The 19,410-nt window shown below is 44.6% G+C and overlaps 1 protein-coding gene across 3 annotated transcripts in view; it reads right to left on the minus strand.

Moving 5' to 3' along the window:
- MB21D2 (Mab-21 domain containing 2) overlaps window positions 1-19,410 on the minus strand; it is a 118,200-nt gene that overhangs the window by 97,844 nt on the left and 946 nt on the right. The window lies entirely within an intron of this gene.

A 19,410-nucleotide genomic window follows, 5' to 3' on the forward strand; every position in this document is an offset into this window, starting at 1 on the left:
CTCACTGTGTTGTCCTGGCTGGAGTGCAATAGCACGGCCCTGGCTCACTGCAACCTCCGCCTCCCAGGCTCAAGCAATCCTCCCACCTCAGCCTCTCAAGTAGCCGGGACTACTGATGTGTGCCACCATGCCTGGACTAAGAAACCATTGAGTCAAATTCTTTGCACAAAGAATCACACTAGACCTTTATTCAGACAACTTCATGCTACTTTTCTTTTCACAGGCAACAAACTAATCCTACTTCAGGAGACAGAAAAAAAGGATTTTCCACAAAAACATGGAAGAGAAGTGCAGTTTTATGTACTCTGCTGCTCGTTGAACACACGACACAGGCATTAAGTTAATCCTTAAAACAGCCCTATGAAGTTGGCATTCATCCTCTACAAAATCTTTTTTAAAAAACGTGGCTATAAAATTAGAAGATGAAACACATTCTTTTATCCCTATTACACTGACAAGGAAACTGATGCTCAGAAAGTATAGTTTGCCCAAGGTCACACAAGCTGTCCCACACGAGCTGTAACAGGTAGGTCTGCCTGACTCCAAAGTCCACGTTCTCTCTTCCCACTACACCACACCACCCAGCGTCCTTCGCCTTTTTTTGTTTTACAGATGGGGTCTTTCTATGTTGCCCCCTGTCGTGCAGTGGCTATTCACAGGTGTGGTCATAGTACACCGCAACTTCGACCTCTGGGCTACAAGTGATCCACCCACCTCAGCCTCAAAGAAGCTGGAACAACAGGTGCATGCCACCACACCCAGCTTTCCTTCATATTTATTTCTTCTTCTGTGGCATTGATGCCCATCCTCCCTTCCAGATCCACAAGGACAAAAGCACTGGTGTTGTTCATCTCAAACAATGAAAACTTAACACACAACCACAAATTTTGCCTCAAAGACATTGCCACTGGAAACCAAATCTTCCCCTACTAGCCCAGTATCCTGTTAGCAGTTCATGGATATTAGCAACACCAAAATAATTACCATCATTGGCTAGTTACTGAGTATCTCAACAGGCAATAATCCAGCTAGAACTCTGATATTGGGAGAAAAGTTCCAGCTTTGGGGTGTCTCGGGTGTCACTGCAGGAGCTTGCTTATGGCTGTGGAGGAGCTCCTAGGAGGAGCAAAGAGCATGGGATGAAAGGAGCAGAGCTGCCTCCAGACACGACCTGTGGAAGAAACAGCAAGATGAGAAAGTGAGGGAAAACCAATGGTTGCCTTCTCGGATTTCTAAAATGAACCATCAAGGTGAAACAAGAAGTAAATTCCTCTATGGAAGGAGGAGAAAAGAGACAAGGAAACAGAAAACAGGGAAATTGACAACAAACAAGTTCTGCAACTTGTAGCAAACGATTTTCCCTCAGTAGATTAAACAACCTGATGGGATCCATGAGGTATTTATTAGAATGTGGTAACAGGTAACAAAGGTCGCATAGCTTGTTCAAAGTCGTCAAACTAGTCAGAGAGACTAGTTTGATGCAACAAACTATGCAACAAACAGAACGGTTGCATAGCTCGTTCAAGGTCACCAAACTAGTCAGCAACAGTGGAAGACAAAGACCCAGGTTTCTGGACCCCTGACCCCAGGGCTCCTGCTCACAGCCTCTGTGGAGACTGACAGGAGGCCCCATGAACCTAGGGTTAAGGTCACTCGGTTTTGAGTTCCCATTTTACCAGTAACTTGCCATAAGATAGAGATTAGTGAGGACTGTGACAAACTGAAGAAAACGTGGCACGTCTGGAGAAGGCAGCCGATATTCAGTCCGGGTGATTATGGCCATACAGGAAATCATGTCTAGTTCTTCCAATTTTTCAAGACAATCTCCCAGCTTTTAAATATTTGCTCCAAAATTTTACAAACAGCATGCTGGTCAGATCGAACACATATGGGGGCAGGGTGGTATAAGCTCACAGGTAACCAGTTCCAAATATGATGCATGTAAAATAAAAAACCAAAGGCTGAGCATGCTGGTTCACACCTGTAAACCCAGCACTTTGAGAGGCCGAGGCGGGAGGATCACTTGAGCCCAGGAGTTCGAGACCAGCCTGGCCAACATGGTGAAACCCCACCTCTACTAAAAATACAAAAATTAGCTGGGAGGGCATGTAGTCCCAGCTACTGGGGAGGTGGAGATGGGAGGAGCGCTTGAGCCCAGGAGCTGTGATCATGTACTCCAGCCTGGGTGACAGAGCAAGACCCTGTCCCAATAAAAAAAAAATTTTTTTTTAAATAAAGGACCAATACTAATAGCTGATTCCCGACTGAGAGACCACACGGGCATGGAGTTATTGGTGCTATAGTATTATCTCTCATGCAAATATACTACTACATTTTAAGTACATGTAGATGCTATTAAGATAAAATTTAAACTAATTTATATAATTAAATTCACAGTAGCATTTTATAACTATTTATTTTTTCCAAAAAAAAAAATAACTGATAGCAAAAATACAACGAAAAATACATGAACCTCATGTATTTTTTTCCGGAGATGGGGTCTCACTATATTGCCCAGGTTGGTCTTAAACTCCTAAACTTAAGCATCCTCCTGCCTCAGCCTCCCAAGCAGCTGGGACTACAGGTGTGCATCACTATCTCATAATTTTCTTAATTGAGAAAAAAGAAATTCTCCTATCTAGAAAAGGCTGGGAATAACTGGACTAGACAATTTCAAAAGATGTCAGTCTTATCATTTCATGATTATATGCTACAAAGAAGTGGGAGACCAGGAAGGAAAGATAAGTTCCCAAAATACATCAAAGTATATACTTAAAGCTCAGAACACTCATAGCCATCTTAGTGCCTCATCATGAATGATGTACCACCCAATTGCCCACGTTCAAGAACGAAGGTAAAATAGCCAACAATACCAGCAATATTTGTTGATCTCCTTTTCAGGCAATTAAAAAAAAAAAAAGACAGAAACAGATACACAAAAGGCCATCACTGAGTTTCTATGGCAGTGTAAAATACCAGACATTAAGCACAAATAATGGCAAATTCATAACTGACTGGTACAACTAAGAAACCTGTGATGCTGAAGGCCAGGGAAAAATTTGACCTGTTCTAGGCTAGCCTGAAAGGCCTCCCCAAGAAGTGGAGATTTGATGGAGCTGAGATCTCATGGATCAGTAAGAGTTAAGTGGGATGACAGAGATGGGGCATTCCATCAAAGGCCTCCGTAGGCAGGAGGATGTGGTATTTTCAAAGAACTGAAAGGTCAATGTGGTTGAAATGAGAGTAAGAGCTTCTGAGATTTCAGTGTGTGGCTGAAGACGCAACAGGAGAAAGAGCATTGAGGACCTCTCAACATGTTCAGAGTGTTTGTGTCTTTACCTTAACATATAATACAAGGCCAGTACCTCACACGGTGCCTATCTCATAGCAGGCATACAAGAAATATGCAGTAAAACTGAAGTGGTTACAGGAGAGGAAGTTAGAGATGTGGGCTGGAGCTGGGTTTCCAAGAGCCTTGTAGAACAGGCTAAGGAGTTTGAACAGCCGGGCGCTGTGGCTCACGCCTATAATCCCAGCTTTGGGAAGCTGAGGTGGGTGGATCACTTGAGCTCAGGAGTTCAAGACAAGCCTAGCCAACATAGTGAAACCCCGTCTCTACTAAAAATACAAAAATTAGCCAGGCATGGTGGCGCCTGCCTGTAGTCCCAGCTACTCGGGAGCCTGAGGCAGGAGAATCGCTTGAACCCTGCAGGCAGAGGTTGTGGTGAGCTGAGATCGCACCACTGCACTCCAGCGTGAGCAACAGAGTGAGACTCAGTTTCAAAAAAAAAAAAAAAAAAAAAGACTTGCTGCACAAAGGTCTCCAAGGTCTCTGTTGAAGAAATTGATGAAGGATGGATGTATGAATGCAGGAAGGAAACAGTACTGAAAAACAACTACAGATGGAGAAGGCAGCAATAATACCCAGGTGAAGAGCCCGAGATGGCAGAGAGGATGGAGCCAGGGTTGGTTGGTCTTGGATGATAGAGACATTAGGTGGATCATTTCTCATCAATCCTCTTCCCCAAGAAACAGAGATTTTTAAATTGTTTCCTATGAGGTTCTACAACGTCCAGATGGTTCACTATTCCATGGAGAAATGAATGTTTCCATTCCTATTAAGACTTTATTGCCAGAAAACCATGAGTAAGTATGTTGGGAACGAGGCTTCTCTGAGAATTTCAATTCCAATCCTCTGCATCATGAGCACCAGGATCTCAAGAAGTCATTTCACCCCAACAACCAATTGTGTACCATCCTATGAATATGCTTCAATGCTTTAAGACAAGTCGATATACAAACATATGCCCTCGGAAAGCAGGAAAGCTGGGAGGGTTATTCATATTAACAAATAATTAGTCACTTTTTAGTCACTGTAAGAGTCACTTACAGCACTAAAGAGGCCAATCGCTTAGTTCACATAAAACCCAACTCAATTTATAAATTGTGGCCTCAAAGTCAACTTCCTAAAAATACATTTGGCATCTGCCTTTCCCTGAAAAATAGATGTGCTCCCCCATTATCCCCACAATGACAGGCTACATTAACTATGTCCTAATTAAATGTTCTACATCTGAAATGAACCCACTGGGGGAGAGCGGGGGAAAGCCTGCATCTTCATAAGGCTGCCCTCATTTACTTAGTGTCAAGGGCCCCATTGACCTTTATACCTCTTTAAATCAATCAGTTAGCTGGGACACACCTTCTTACTTCCAAAAGGAGGAGGCTGTAGCTAGGATGAGATTTCATACCAAGGACTTTTCAATAAACAAAATCACAAGCATCAAAAAATGTTTGTCCTGGGAGCTGCCAAGGAAGACCAACCGATAGAGTGAAAAAGGCTCTGGACCAGGAACCGGAACCACATCAGCAACTGGTTTCCAGGAGAGCAAAACCGTCATCTCGTCCACCTGCCCACTACCCCTCACTTCTGTTCTTCCGCTCAGTGTGTGGCACCACCCCACCTCTGTACACCAGCAACCACACAGAGCCCGGCGTGGTCGGTTTTGTGAAGGTGCAAAGAGGGCAGGAGCCAGACTGCCGACGTTTGAATCCAGCCTCTATCACTAGCTCGAGCAAAGTGATTTCCCGGCTTTAGTTTCTTATCTATAATGTGTGGACAGGTAACAGCACTCTCAGTACAGGACTGTTATGAGGATTCAATGGATTAATAATTCTAAGTACTTGGAACATCGCCTAGCAAACAGGAGGGAAGAGTTTCTCAATTTCATCATTCTCATCACTACCATCACTGTTTGACCTTGAGCAAGTCACTGTTCACTAGGGGTTAAGTTTCTCCATCAGTAACACGATGGGGTGGATGAGCTGATCTCAGAAAGATTCCCACTAGCTTAACTCCTCTCTAATTCTCTGAATCCCATTACAACACCCTAAATCCTCCTAAGCCCTAAGCCCAGCCGCAGGGAGTGAAGGTTATGCTGGTTCTTTCAGGTCTCGAGGAGATGGTTCAGCCCATGCAGCTGCAGCTCCTCCCAGTCACAGGCTGGTCCCATAGTCCAGAGTCCAGCCTGCCAGCCTTGCTTATTATAGATATTAATTGTTCAGAGATCAAAATAGTCATCATGCTATTCAAAGCTGTGGAAACAGCACAGGCATAAGAAAAGGTCACAGTTTAGAGGAAAGAAACCAGAGAGAAAGACACGAGGAACAAATCAAAAGACCAAAGCAAACACGACAGACCAAAAATACACCTTGCCTATGAGGCTATTTATGTAGCATCCTTCCTCTAATAGCAATTAAGAGAACTTCAAACTACAAGGTGGCTTTGTAACAGGGGAAGTTTTCCCTACCTTGAAGCACAGCCCTCTCGAGGTGACTTTCCTTGTCTTCAAAGTCAGTAGAATCTTCCCTGGGGCACAAATGCTACGAAGCCAACTGTCTCAGGTGCAAGTATCTTTCTTAGAAAGCATTACTTACTCAACATTTACTTAACCTCCATTCTGCCCAAAAGTAAAGGCAGTGTTCAGGATGATCATGTCCCCTCTTATTTTTGGCCCTCAGTTTCCATGTCTATAAAAGGAGGAGGGAGGAAGTCAAGCCACCTAATTTTCAAGTCTCCTGGCAGCATTAAAATTATAAGAATCTGTCCATGATTTGTACTTTGCATGGTAAGAGGTTTTGTTTTGCTTTTTTACATGAAGTTTTGAAAAAAAACTTTAGTTATTTGTCAATTTCTGCCTGAAGTTAGACTTCTTGGGTTAAATCCTCACTCTACTAGTAGCTCTGTGACTTTGGGCAAATTACTTAACCTCTCTGTGTTTCAGATTTCCCATCAGTAAAATAAGGATAATAGTACTGACAGAGTTTGGATATTTGCTCCCCTAACAACTGGTATCTCCTGTTGAAACGTAATCCTCAGCATTAGAGGCGGGGCCTGGTGGGAGGTGTTGGGATCATGGGGCAGATCTCCAATGAATGGCTTGGGCCACACCCTTGGTGATGAGCGAGCTCTCACTCTGAGCTGTTGAGAGATCTGGTCATTTATAAGTATGGGGGCACCTTTCCCCCCACTTTTGCTTGCTCCTGCATTCGCCATGTGAAGTGCCTGCTGCCACTTTCCTTCCATCATGATTGGGAACTCTCTGAGCCTTCGCCAGAAGCTGAGCAGATGCCAGCACCATGCTTCCTGTACCACCTGTAGAACTGTGAGCCAATTAAACCTTGTTTTAAAATACCAGTGTTGGGTATTTCTTCATAGCAATGCAAGAACAGCCTAACACAAGCACCTTCCTCACAGTGTTGGCGTTAGGACTGATTTAGCTAATAGACATAAAGTACTTAGTACCACACCTGGAACATAGTTAGCAATATTTTAGTGTGGTTATTATTATTTTCAAACGTTTTCCCATTCAAAGAGAAAATGTACTCAGAAGACAGTATGCAAGGACACACACACACAGCAGGAAAACTGGCTTCTAGTCACGATTCTGCCCCAAACTGGCTGTATGCTGTGGATGAACTCCCACCCTTCTCTGGGTCTCAGTTTTCAGAGCAGGCTGCAAAAGATCTTTCCTGAAAGTATTCCGATCAGAGGTCGTAAGTTGACAGGCAGTGTTCTGTGTGACTTATCGTTTTAAACCCCATGGTGTTTCTTTACAATTTGATTTATTCTCAATACTTAAAACCTGGAGATTTTTCATAAAAATCCAAAACATCCAAAGTTCTATCAGCCCAGACCCTCAGCCCTGGGCCCCTAGCTGTGGTTCTTAAAGTGTGGTCCCTCAACCAGCAGCGGCTGCATCACCTGGAAACTCATCAGAAATGCAAATTCTCAGGCTCTGTTACAGAATCAGAAACTGTAAAAGTGGGGCCTGGCCGTCTGTGTTTCAACAAGCAGGACACTGATACACACTGACGTTCCAGAACCACTGCAGTGGAGGAACAACGGGCAGGTGTTGAAGGGCAGTGGCCCCATCACACAACAGGGACAAGAGGTGATCTCCATTTACTAACCTCCCCTGCCTCCCTGGCATCCCCAACTCTTACCGAGGAGTCGGCATTTACTGAGCCACCCACCACTCATGTTCCTTACCATCCAGTCCCTGGGCGGTCTTGGGCTCAGCAGCTCTGACCTAGGTGGACCATCTCTTCTCACAACAGGGTAATGAGCCCGCAGGCACCATATGCCCGTAGGATTGAGTTGTTCCAAATCAAAACTGTATGCAATGCAGGCTGTGCACACCAAGGGCACAGTTGAAAGAACAAACTGTTGAGTTGCCTTTATTAATCACAACACAATCCGCGCAAGCAGCTGCTATTAAGAACAGCTGCAGCTGCTAAAAGGGTGATCTTGAAGCAGCCTGAAACAGTGCTCACGGTTGAATGCCCATCAGGCACAGGCAGGCTTACAGTCTGCTGGCTTAGTTCTTTCTCTGAGCCTTACTCAATGCCTTTCTCCAGACCAGAAATCATCCCCTTTCCATTCCTTGTGACAGGGTGGGATGGGGTAGAAAAGGTTTTGTTTTGTGTTTAAATTATTGCCAGCTTGGGCAATGTGGGGAGACCCTATCTCTGCAAAATATTTAAAAATTAGTGAGGCGTGACCGGGTGCAGTGGCTCACGCCTGTAATCCCAGCACTTTGGGAGGCCAAGGTGGGTGGATCACGAGGCCAGGAGTTCAAGACCAGCCTGACCAACATGGTGAAACCCCGTCTATACTAAAAATACAATAATTAGCCAGGGGTGGTGGCAGGCGCCTGTAATGACAGTTACTCGGGAGGCAGAGGCAGGAGAATTGCTTGAACCTGGGAGGTGGAGGTTACAGTGAGCTGAGATCATGACATTGCACTTCAGCCTGGGTGACAGAACAAGCCCTGTCTCAAAAAAAGAAAGAAAAGAAAAGAAAAGGGAAAAGAAAAGAAAAGATTAGCCAGGCGTGGAGGTGTGTGCCTGCAGTGCCGGCCACTCAGGAGACTGAGGTGGGAAAATTGCTTTAGCCCAGGAGGTTGAGGCTGCAGTGAGCTGAGATCGCGCCACTGCACTCCAGCCTGGGTGACAGAGCAAGCCCTGTCTCAAAAAGAAGAAAAAGGAAAGAAAAGGAAATGAAAAGAAAAGAAAAATTATTGTAATATGAAGAATGAGGTGAGTTTCAAAGGATTTGAGTTTGATCCCACCTCCACCATTTAGTGACCTTGAATGAGTTACTTAACTTCTCTTGATTATCATTTCTTCCTGTGTTAAAACAGATGCAATAATAATACCTCCTAGGGTTGCTGTGAGGAATAAATCAAATCAGATTATACATACGAAAGTATTTTGTAAATTGTGGAGGACTAGATAAAAATAGAGGCCTGTCAGCACCATCCCATGAAAACTGCAGTTTGAACCACAAATCATCGAATGTAGAAGTCACTGTTTCTGGCCTAGGACTATCAGGGGTAAAATCTGAGAATCACAAGGCTACAGAGGGCCTTCTGAGGACTTGTAATCCAACTTTTCTGCGTTCCTCCTACCCAACCCCGCCATCCCTGAATGCTGTTAACAGGAGTCTAGCAAAAGTGTGGTCCCACCTGGAAAACCTTACCCACAGGAAGCTCACTACATGCCGAGGCAGGCAGTCCCACCCCATCAGAGGACTTACCTTACCCACAGGAAGCCCACTACATGCCAAGGCAGGCAGTCCCACCCCATCAGAGACCTTATCTGAACATAGACCATTCCTCCTTATGGAGACCAAATTAAACTTGCTAACATTTAAGCCACCTTGAAAGCTCCTTTCAAGTTTACCCCTCACCTCAGGGCCTTTGCACCTGCTGTCTGTCTACCTGGAATACACTTCCAGCCAGTCTTCAGATGGCTGCTGCTGCTGCTGCTGCTGCTTCCATTTCAAACGTCTTTGCTTCAGGGAAGGCTTCTCAACCATTCCTCACTCTATCCTACCCAGTTGCCCACCATCATCATATTCTTTGCTTCTTGTTTTTTTACAGCACACACCCCTGTTCACTTGCATGCTTCATTTTGTTAAATCCTCCAGAGAAAGGAAGATCTATGGAGGTAGTGGTCTTGGTTCTCATTCATTACTCTGTGTACTGACACAGTAATTGCACCAATAATTACACTAGCACGTGGCAGGCATGCCAGCATATGTTGAATGAATTTATGAATGAATGAATGCTTAACACTATTCTACACACATTGTAGCTATTCAAATAGTAGCTGGAAGAGACAAAAGTCTAAACAAGACTTATACCAACTCCCACTACTGACTTAACTCACAAGTCTTCTTGCGTTAAGGAAAAAATATAAAATATAAACAAATTGAACAGTTCCCATGCCAGCTTTATTCATAGCAGCACTGTCCCTAGTTATCTCTTTATCTTGTGTAGAGTGAATTCATGAAAAGGCACTTAAGTGGATGAAAAACAGATAGCTGTTTCCTGGAAACAGGGCCTCATAGAAGGGCATAATTATGAACAGTTCTTAAAAGAGATTACTCAGCGGGCAAGTACTTACCCAGGTCTATTGTAAACACTGTCACAAGCCCTAAGGACGAGTTGGGCAAGGCCTAAAAATCAGACCTGGGGAATGAATATGTCTATAGGGCTTGTATTTACTCATTCCCGTCTCAGTCAGACTGACCCCCTGTATACCCTTGACTCAGGTGGACAGCGGAGAGGCCCAAAGGGGAATGAAACCTATTATCCTTCCCTTGTCTGCAACTATGGAGTCAACCCCCGCAACCCAAGAAAGATGGCGAAGGGTAGAAAAGTCTGCAAGCTCTTTCCAGGTGATATACTGACTGTGGCAGAAGACACTGCGGCTGGTTGGAGTCTTGATCTACAACTGATTCTGTGACCTTGAACTCAGGCACATCAGCTCCCAGAGTCTCAGTACTCCCATCTAGAAATGGGGATTAACAGTTCCTCTACAACCTTTCTCAAAGGCCTCACCTAAGGATAATACCGTACCAGATGTGAATATTTATTGTAATCTATAAAGCACTGTGCAAAGGTAAATTATGATTGATGGCAAATAACAGTAGTTTATAATAATAAAGGATTCCTACAACTTGCATTCCAGATGAACCATCCAAACACTTGGGAGGATGACTGATAAGCACGTCAAACGCCATAATGAGAAAGATAACGTGTGCCCACTGTGCATTCTGGAAAGCCCTGAGTGTGGGCATGCCAGAGGTCCAGAAGTGCCCTAACATGCCTGTGAGGAAACACTGGGGTCCACAAGAAAGGGAACATTCCTATGAGTCATGAGTTGCAGTTTGCTGTTTCCAGTCAACAAGCTACAGCAACCACTACGGACATTTCTTATATTGCCCTAGGATAGGTCTTAAGAAATGTAGAAAAACTTGCCCTGCACCCCTCTACCACATAAGGAGATAAGATCAAGATTTTCTTGATTCCAGAGAACATGATATAGCATAGCTCAATGGATTTTTAAAAATCATAAAGAGACAAGGTTAGAAAGTGCTGATTTCTCAGAGACTGCAATAAAAAACTTCACTGGGAACAGCTCTTTCAAAGAGTGACTCAAGTCACATCACACTTAGTGAGCAACTACTAGGTGCATGACCCCCCGGGTGCTGTAAAGATATATAAGCCAGGGATTCTTTACAGCATGGGAAAGAATAGGCTAAGGGCCATAAAAGGGACCAGGCATTAGGCGGAAACACAGGAAAGGTAAATTTTCTTCTTCTCGAAGAGATATAGGCAGGCTTCATGAGTCAAGTGGCATCCGAGCTGGGAGAGAAAAATAAAGCACAGATAAGGTGTCAGAAGGCCATCTGTAGAAGCTGGGACATTTAATTGTTTCTGTGACATGGATCCTCTCAACAGACTGTAGAAGCCTATAGATCCCTGCAGAGAATAGCATATTTAAACGAATATTATAACATCACACAAGATTTCCAAGAAAATCAGTATTAAAATACAAAATGCATTTTAAAGTAAATTTGTGATAGAGTACCATATGTGATTATTAGTGCCTTAAATAATAAAATCTAGCAGCAAGTATAATATCCACCATAATTTCAAAGCAGCAGTAAACATTTTTTGAGATATCTGCAACAACTGTAATGTGAAATAAAGATGCCTGGGATTTCTATTGGTAACAAAAACGTATGTACCACTAATAACACTATGGTTTCCCATCTTGAAAGAAAACGCTATATTTAAGTTAGAGGTTAATACAAATAAAGATGTCCTTTCTCCCCACTCAAGTTCACAGGCTCATGTTGTTTCCATGAACCCAGGTTAGGGAACTCTGATAGAGAAAAACGGCTCGGCCAGGCACGGTGGTTCATGCCTGTAATCCGAGGCAGAGACAGAGACAGAGAGAGAGAGACAGAGAGAGAGAGAAAGAGACAGAGAGAGACAGAGAGAGAGAGAGAGAGAGAGAGAGAGAGAGAGAGAGAGAGAGATCCTAGGTACTTGAAGTGCTGAGGTAGGAGGATCGCTTGAGTCCAAGAGGTCGAGGCTACAGTGAGCCGTGATGGTGCCATTGCACTCTGGCCTGGGCAAGAGTGAGACCTGTCATTCATACATATATACATAAATAACAGAATGTGCTTTAAGTTCTAGAAATGCATCTTCTTTGGAACAAAAAGAGATGAATGAAAGAAGCTAGGAAAACATCATTCTACAGGTTTCAACTTATAGCTCCTCTTTTAAAATGCAGTAGATGACAGCATATTGATAAATTTACTATTAATAGAAGGGCATGGATCCCACACCATCCCTGTTATGTAAATGTATGCATATGTCTGGGTATAAGCATATGTATAACATAGATGTTTAGAAAAAAATACGCATCAAAATGTTAATAGTGATTAAAGTTTAGGAGTGATTTTACTTTTTCCTTTATACTTTCTATCATTGGAAAATGGGCAAAATTAGGCCCAACATAGGTTAGGAGACTTAGGGTAAAACACATACCACATAGTATAAAACAGAGCTGGTACAATAACTCAGAAATTCCCTTTTCTCATATTTTATATAAAAGCTTTCAGATTCAGAATTGAATGCACCTGAACACATGAAGTACATATAATTATTAACCCCAACTTATAGATTTAGAAACTGAGGCTTCAAGTCTGAGTGACTTGCCCAACGTCACACAGCAAATACTAATAACTGCGGATTCAGAGGTAAAATCTGAGTCTCTTGGCCCTCCTGAGCGCAGGATATTGTCCTTGTTAAAAACCAGGCCTTTGTATTCATCCTGACCCTGGTTAAGTCCCACCTATGCCACTCACTTGCTGGTAAACTTGGAGGAATTCCTGTATTTTTCTAATTCTAGGCTTCACCACAGCTTTTTTTTCCACCTCAAAGTGTAACGGTGATGATTAAATGATACAATCGTGTAAAGTCCTACGAAAACCTGTGACAGAGTGAACACCCTTGTCTCACTCAGTATGCCGCTTTGTCTCTGTCCCAGGTGGTTCTTGAACTCTGTTATTACTTTCCAGGAGCGGACAGACATTATCTGCTCATTAGGCTCAGTAGCTTGGTTCTACTCTCAAAAGTCAACCGGAATCACGCTCATTGTGCCTAGAACAGAGAATGCAGAACATCAGGCCTAACACGGGACAGGATGTCGAAATGCTGAGCAGCTCATCTGGGGATCTCCAGGGATTTGGATTCAATAGGTCTGAATGGGACCAGAGATTTTGAATTGTTAGAATCTAATATTTCTGTGAATTAAAAAGGCGCTCAGCCTCACTGTGAGCATTGCATTATCCAATGGGTGGCACGACAAGGAATGACAGGAAGATCCAGGACTGTCAACAGTTCTAGGCCTCTTCTCTCAGGGATGAAAGGCAGCCACCGCCCAGAACCACGGAGGGGGAATTGAAACCAATCCAAACTAGCACAAAAATCAATGTTTAGAGGGATCCCCTGCCTGGGATACATAATGTTCTCAGAGATGGAACAAGCTTCCGAGATTATCCTGTCTACTCTACAGATGTAGCACGTAAGCGGACACAACTCTGGTCGCGAACTTCCCAGGCACTTGGAGGCCCACGAAACACCAATGCATGATAAATTCCCACGGCCAATTCTGCTGGGGGAATTCATGAGGGGAAAAGCAGCAATCAAACGCTGGAAAGGTAGGGCTTCAAAATTACCCACTCTGGCGATGTGGAAAGTGCCTAGAACTATGGTAGGTCCAGGAGCACCACACCGTGGTTTCCATCTTTGAAGTGGCCACATGGCACTTACTGTCCTGGGAGGAGAAACAGCCAGCAAAATATCCTGCTAGAGTTGGTGGGCAAAGGAAATAGGGGAAGGGTCCCTAAAGGCCCTTATGAATTTCTCAAATTTTTGCTCACCGTTTTATCCTCAGAGCCCTGCATGCTGATTGGCAAACACTATTACATTCATAAAGTATTCGTCAGATGCGTGGAAAAAACAAAGAGGGAGAGAAAGAGGGACAGACAGGAAGACAAAAAGAAATTATCTCAGGCAGGACGTGGTGGCTCACGCCTGTAATCCCAGCACTTTGGGAGGCCAAGGCAGGTGGATCACTTGAGGTCAGGAGTTCAAGACCAGCCTGGCCAACGTGGTGAAACCACATGTCTACTAAAAGTACAAAAGTTAGCCAGGCATGGTGGTGGGCACCTATAATCCCAGCTACTCGGGAGGCTGAGGCAGGAGAATCGATTGAACCCAAGAGGCAGAGGTTGCAGTGAGCCGAGATCGTACCACTGCACTCCAGCCTGGGCAACAAGGGCGAAACTCTATCTCAAAACAAAAGAAATTATCTTTGCTCCTCCAGGCTAGGCAGGCTACTAAGTGTAGTATGTCTCACCCAAAAGTGATGGAAACCAATTGCTACTACAGTAAAAGGAACATGAGCTTCTGAGTCAGGAATAACTGGATTCAATCTCAAACTCTGAATTATCTTGGCCTAAGTTCTTGACTTCTTTCTTTGAGCCTCACCATTTCATCTTTAAAAGGGGATAATAACACCTATTTCACTTCCAAAATAGTCATGATGCTTACACAGTTGTGGAAAAAAGATTACATGAGCTAATGGATTTAGGCAAAGTAGCTAGCACCACGGTCAGCACATAGTACGAGCCAATAGTACCTGGGCTACCCTATTGTACTCCTGGGCTACCCTAATTGTACTCCAAAGTTCTTTCAGATGTCAAGCTGCAGAAATCATTCCAATTTAAGTTCACTGGATTTTCTAAGAAAGTACATTTTTATCCCAGAACTCTGGGAGGTCAAAGCAAGCGGACCGCTTGAACTCAGGGGTGTGAGACCAGCCTGAGCAACATGGCAAAGCCCTGTCTCTACCAAAAATACAAAAAAAGTAGCTGGGCGCAGTGGCTCACGCCTGTAATCCCAGCACTTTGGGAGGCCGAGACGGGCCGATCACCTGAGGTCAGGAGTTCGAGACCAGCCTAACCAACATGGAGAAACCCCGTCTCTACTAAAAAATACAAAATTAACCAGGTGTGGTGGTGCATGCCTGTAATCCCAGCTACTTGGGAGGCTGAGGCAAGAGAATTGCTTGAACCCCAGGGGCGGAGGTTGCAGTGAGCTGAGATTGTGCCACTGCACTCCAGCCTGGGCAACAAGAGACTCCGTCTCCAAAAAAAAAAAAAAAAAAAAAAAAATTAACCAGTTGTCCTAGCTACTTGGGAGGCTGAGGTGGGAGGATCACTTGAGCCTGGAAAGTAGAAATTGCAGTGAACTGAGATTGCACCACTGCACTCCAGCCTGGGTGACAGAACAAGACCGTGCCTCAAATAAATAATCAAATAAATAAATAAACAAACATTTATTTAAATAATAAACTCATGTATGTATTTTTAGTTAGCAAAGTAATTTCACATTCTGACATAACAGTTCTGAAATACAATGCATTACTGTTATCCATGTTTAATAAATGAAAAAACTGGCCAGGCATGGTGGCTCATGCCTGTAATCCCAGCACTTTGGGAGGCTGAGCCAGGAGGATCACTTGAGGCCAGGATTTTCAGACCAGCCTGGGCAACACAGTAAGACTCCATCTATACAAAAATTAAAAAAAATAAAAAACTAGCTGGGCATGGTGGTACACACCTCCAGTCCTAGCCACTAGGGAGGTTGAGGCAGGAAGATCGTTTACGCCTAGGAATTTGAGGCTGCAGTGAGCCATGATCATACTATTGCACTCCAGGCTGGGAAACGGAGCAAGATCCTGTCTCACAAAAGAGAGAGAGAATACTAAAACCACACAGCCAACAAGAGGCAGACTGGGAATGGAACTATAGATTTTAACATTTTATTATAATTACTATGATTTTCTCAATCAAAAATTCAAATAGGAGATCTTATTATAGAATACTTGAACTCAGACTGTTCCAGAAATCTACTTACATTATGCTAAAACTTATAGCTAAAATCAGAAACAAAATCCTGAAAGAAGAAGTGATTTTTTAAAACAAAGCCTCTCCTCTGGATTTTATGCATCTATTGTTAATAATCTCAAGTAAGAGAAGAGGAACACATCTTAGAGTAAGGCTGATCTGAGTGTTAGTAGCATCTCTACCATTTATTAGCTACGTGACCCTGGCTATCCAGTTTCTTAACCCCACTAGATTTCAAGATCTTCATCTATGTAATGGGAAAGCAATACCTCCTGAAAAGTCTATGTGAGGGTCCTGGCCCTGAGAAGACAATTAGTAAATGATTAACTACCGTAAAAATCATGCCATGGTACCGACCACTTGGTCTGTAGGTTAGGTGACAGCTTGTCTCTTTCCTGCCTTCTCCAGCATCTGCATACCCCCTGTTCTGCATCTGTTCAATGGGGACACAAACCAGTCTCCATCCAGCCTCACCAGGGAATGAAGATAACAAAAGAGCTGGCGGAGACATTATGCAAATACAAAATATTATTAAAACATTAATGAACTCTGGCAATTTCCCTGAATTTTGATAAATGGTGTTTATTATGCACTGCCAGCCTCTCGCACAGTCTGGGCTCTCAAATATTAACTAGCTAATAACACCAATCATTCTCCTAAAAGACCAAGATATAGAGGAATAAGAAGTGAATCTAGACAATGGCAGCTAACACCTGCCTCCAAAAAAAATCAGAATCTCTACAAACAGAGAGCATCAGGACAGATCCCAGAGACCTGAGTGACCACCAGCAGGCTCAGATCAACCCCACAGCTTGTGCGGAACCCTGCTTTGATAAGACAGTGGAGTGTCTTGGTGTTGACAGGTCATTGATTACGACAGCTGTCTACCACCTCCTTGCTCTTCAGTGTAAAATTCCTCCAAACGAGACAAAATGAAAAGGATCTGTGAAGCTGGAGGGGCTTCAGACTTGGCTAACAACCTTACAGAAAGAGAGTAACATGCCTCACCCCCGCCAACTGCCTGAAACATGAGGCAGTATTTTTCTCAGCTCCACTAAAGAGGCTTGCACCCAATTCATGGTTGGCCACTTCATTCTGCGTGAGGGGATAATATGTGTAAGCTGCTAACAATCCTCAGGTGCAGCTCAGATACAGAACAAAGCCAAGAGGACTTGCCCCCCCAACTCCCTGAAATGAGGGCCTGGTGCCACCCAAGTGACACCTTAACCAGCTAGGGGTCATTAAGAGACTTCATTTGCATATTCATTAAAGAACCAAGGCTGTGGCAAGTGAAACAAAGTGTACAAAAAAATGATTTTGTTCTTTAAGCCAAGCCAAAATCTGCTTTAGAAAAAGTAAATCCACATAGGAACCCTTGCTGTCGCCAAACCTCCACTTGTCTAGAGCAGCCAGCAACTCATTAAAGGAAAGCAAGGAACTCGCAAATGAATGCAGCACCACACACAGGCAAGCTCATTTTGCCATCTGCCTTCTAGTGTCCAGAGGGGCAAAAGGCTTCAATGACATTCTCCTGGCTTTTCTCTCCTGTAGGTGGAAATGCTAAATTCCCAGGGGGCAAGAAAGACTGCTTGCAAGGTCAACTGGGTAAAAAGGAATAGAAGCAAATCTAGTTTGCCTGTCAACACAATGCCACCCATGGCATTAAACACATGCAAAAATTAAGCACCCTAGAATAATTTACTACTTTGTATTTGGATAAAAGCTTTGCTGACTCAGTGTATCAGCTATGGAGTTAAGTACAGAAGTTCCTAATGAGCCAGGCACTTAAACTTACCCTCCCTACATTATCCCATTTCCTGACCTATGACTACCCTAACTGGTGGTGACCCAGTACCTTCTTCTAGTAAATGACCTACGCAAGTGACGTCAGAAATGATCTGGGGCTGTATTAACACAATGGCAGACTTCCATTATTTGTGCCACAGAGAAAAGCTATGACTGACTAAACAACTTAAATACCTGCCCTCAGCCTTCTGTGTGTCCCCCCACCTTCCCGACAATCACTATGTTGGCTTTTGGCTTTGTAAGCATTTTAGGCTTCCCTCTGAAAGCTCACTCCTACCAGGTTATTAATTTCAATATATACACATATATATATTTAATTCATCTATTCATCTAAATAGTTGAACGGTCGAATCTGTCAATAAAAAGAGTTTTTCAACCCCATACGCAACGTAGGATACACTTGGAGAGTGCGGCGCAAAAGGTAAAAACCATCCTAGAGTTTTAACATGTTTCATCCAACTTCCCAACGCGTGAACAACTACCAGCGGACACAGACACGTTCAGTCTGTATTACCCCCTCCTTGGGCAGTGAGGAAGAAGAAAACCTAGAAGGAAGAAGGTATCCCAGGATAGAAGCAGCAACAGCCAACTGAAACCCAAGTAGACTGCAGGAGAAATAGAAAAGCCCTGTTTTCCTCTGTGGCCAAAAGACCTTTTCCAATCAAATGTTTCAACACCCGGAAAATTGGCTGATCTATTTGTAGAGAACACACAGAGACGAGCGTTAGAGCAGCACTACCCTGGAGTACCAGGTCTGCGGAATGTTGACCGCGGGCCACGCACCGCATGACAGCCACGGATCCACTGGCGGAGCCGCAAGCTACAACCCAGGCGCCTGGCAAACTCACACTACACCTCAGTAGCAATAATCCCAACGGCAGGACACCTGGGGAGGGTGGGCTCGGTCTCCCGGGCCTGGCTCAATTATGTTCCTTTACACAGCACTCAATCATGTTTCAGGAGCCGTAGGTGAGGGGCTGGAGGTGGGAGTGGGGGGCACATTTTCTAGCCCCCGACGTCTCCGGGGTTGGAAATTCTGGGCACCTCCGTCGGTCAGCGCTAAGACAATACACAAAGAGCAGGGAACCGGCGCTCCTCTGCGGCCAGAGCTCGGCGCCCGGTCACAGAAGAGCTGGGAATTAGGAATTCCGAGCTCAGCGAGAGCCCCGGAGAAGCACCGGAAATGCTTCCGAACGCTTCAGAGGGAAGTCAATTTGCAAATCAAAGTTGCAGGAACTCCGGACGCCCAGACTACTTCAGCGGGTGACTCGGGAACACCCAACAAGTTTGGCCACCGGGGGCTCGGCATGACAGCGCCGCGCCGCCAGACGAGAGAAGCAACTTGTCGCTCGGGCGCCAAGCCAGAGCCCTGAGCCGTCTCCGCTCTCCCCAGCTCGGGAGAGCACCCAAGAGCCGGCGTCGGGAAGGCGCAGGTCCCTGCCTCCGGCAGCCAAATCCCTCAAGGGAAGGCACCTCAGGGGCTCACCTGGACCGCACCCGCTTCCAGGGGCTTCCCCCAACTGTGCAAAGCTTCACCGCGAACGCCTCACCTGCCTGCCAGCCCCCGGTGGCGGAGAAATTAACAAAAGAGCAAGCGAACAGGGGAAAAGGGAGACACGGCGTAAAGTATAGTAAGGAGGGGAAGGCAGGCAGCTCGGCTTTCCGCGGAGAAAGAAGAGAGAGGCGGAACGGAGATGGCTTATACCCCAGGCACCGGCTCGGGAAGGAAACCGAGAAGGGAAGAGGTCGAGAAGGGGGAATGGGTT

Source organism: Chlorocebus sabaeus, chromosome 15 (genome assembly GCF_047675955.1).
Source record: "Chlorocebus sabaeus isolate Y175 chromosome 15, mChlSab1.0.hap1, whole genome shotgun sequence".
NCBI lineage: Eukaryota > Metazoa > Chordata > Mammalia > Primates > Cercopithecidae > Chlorocebus > Chlorocebus sabaeus.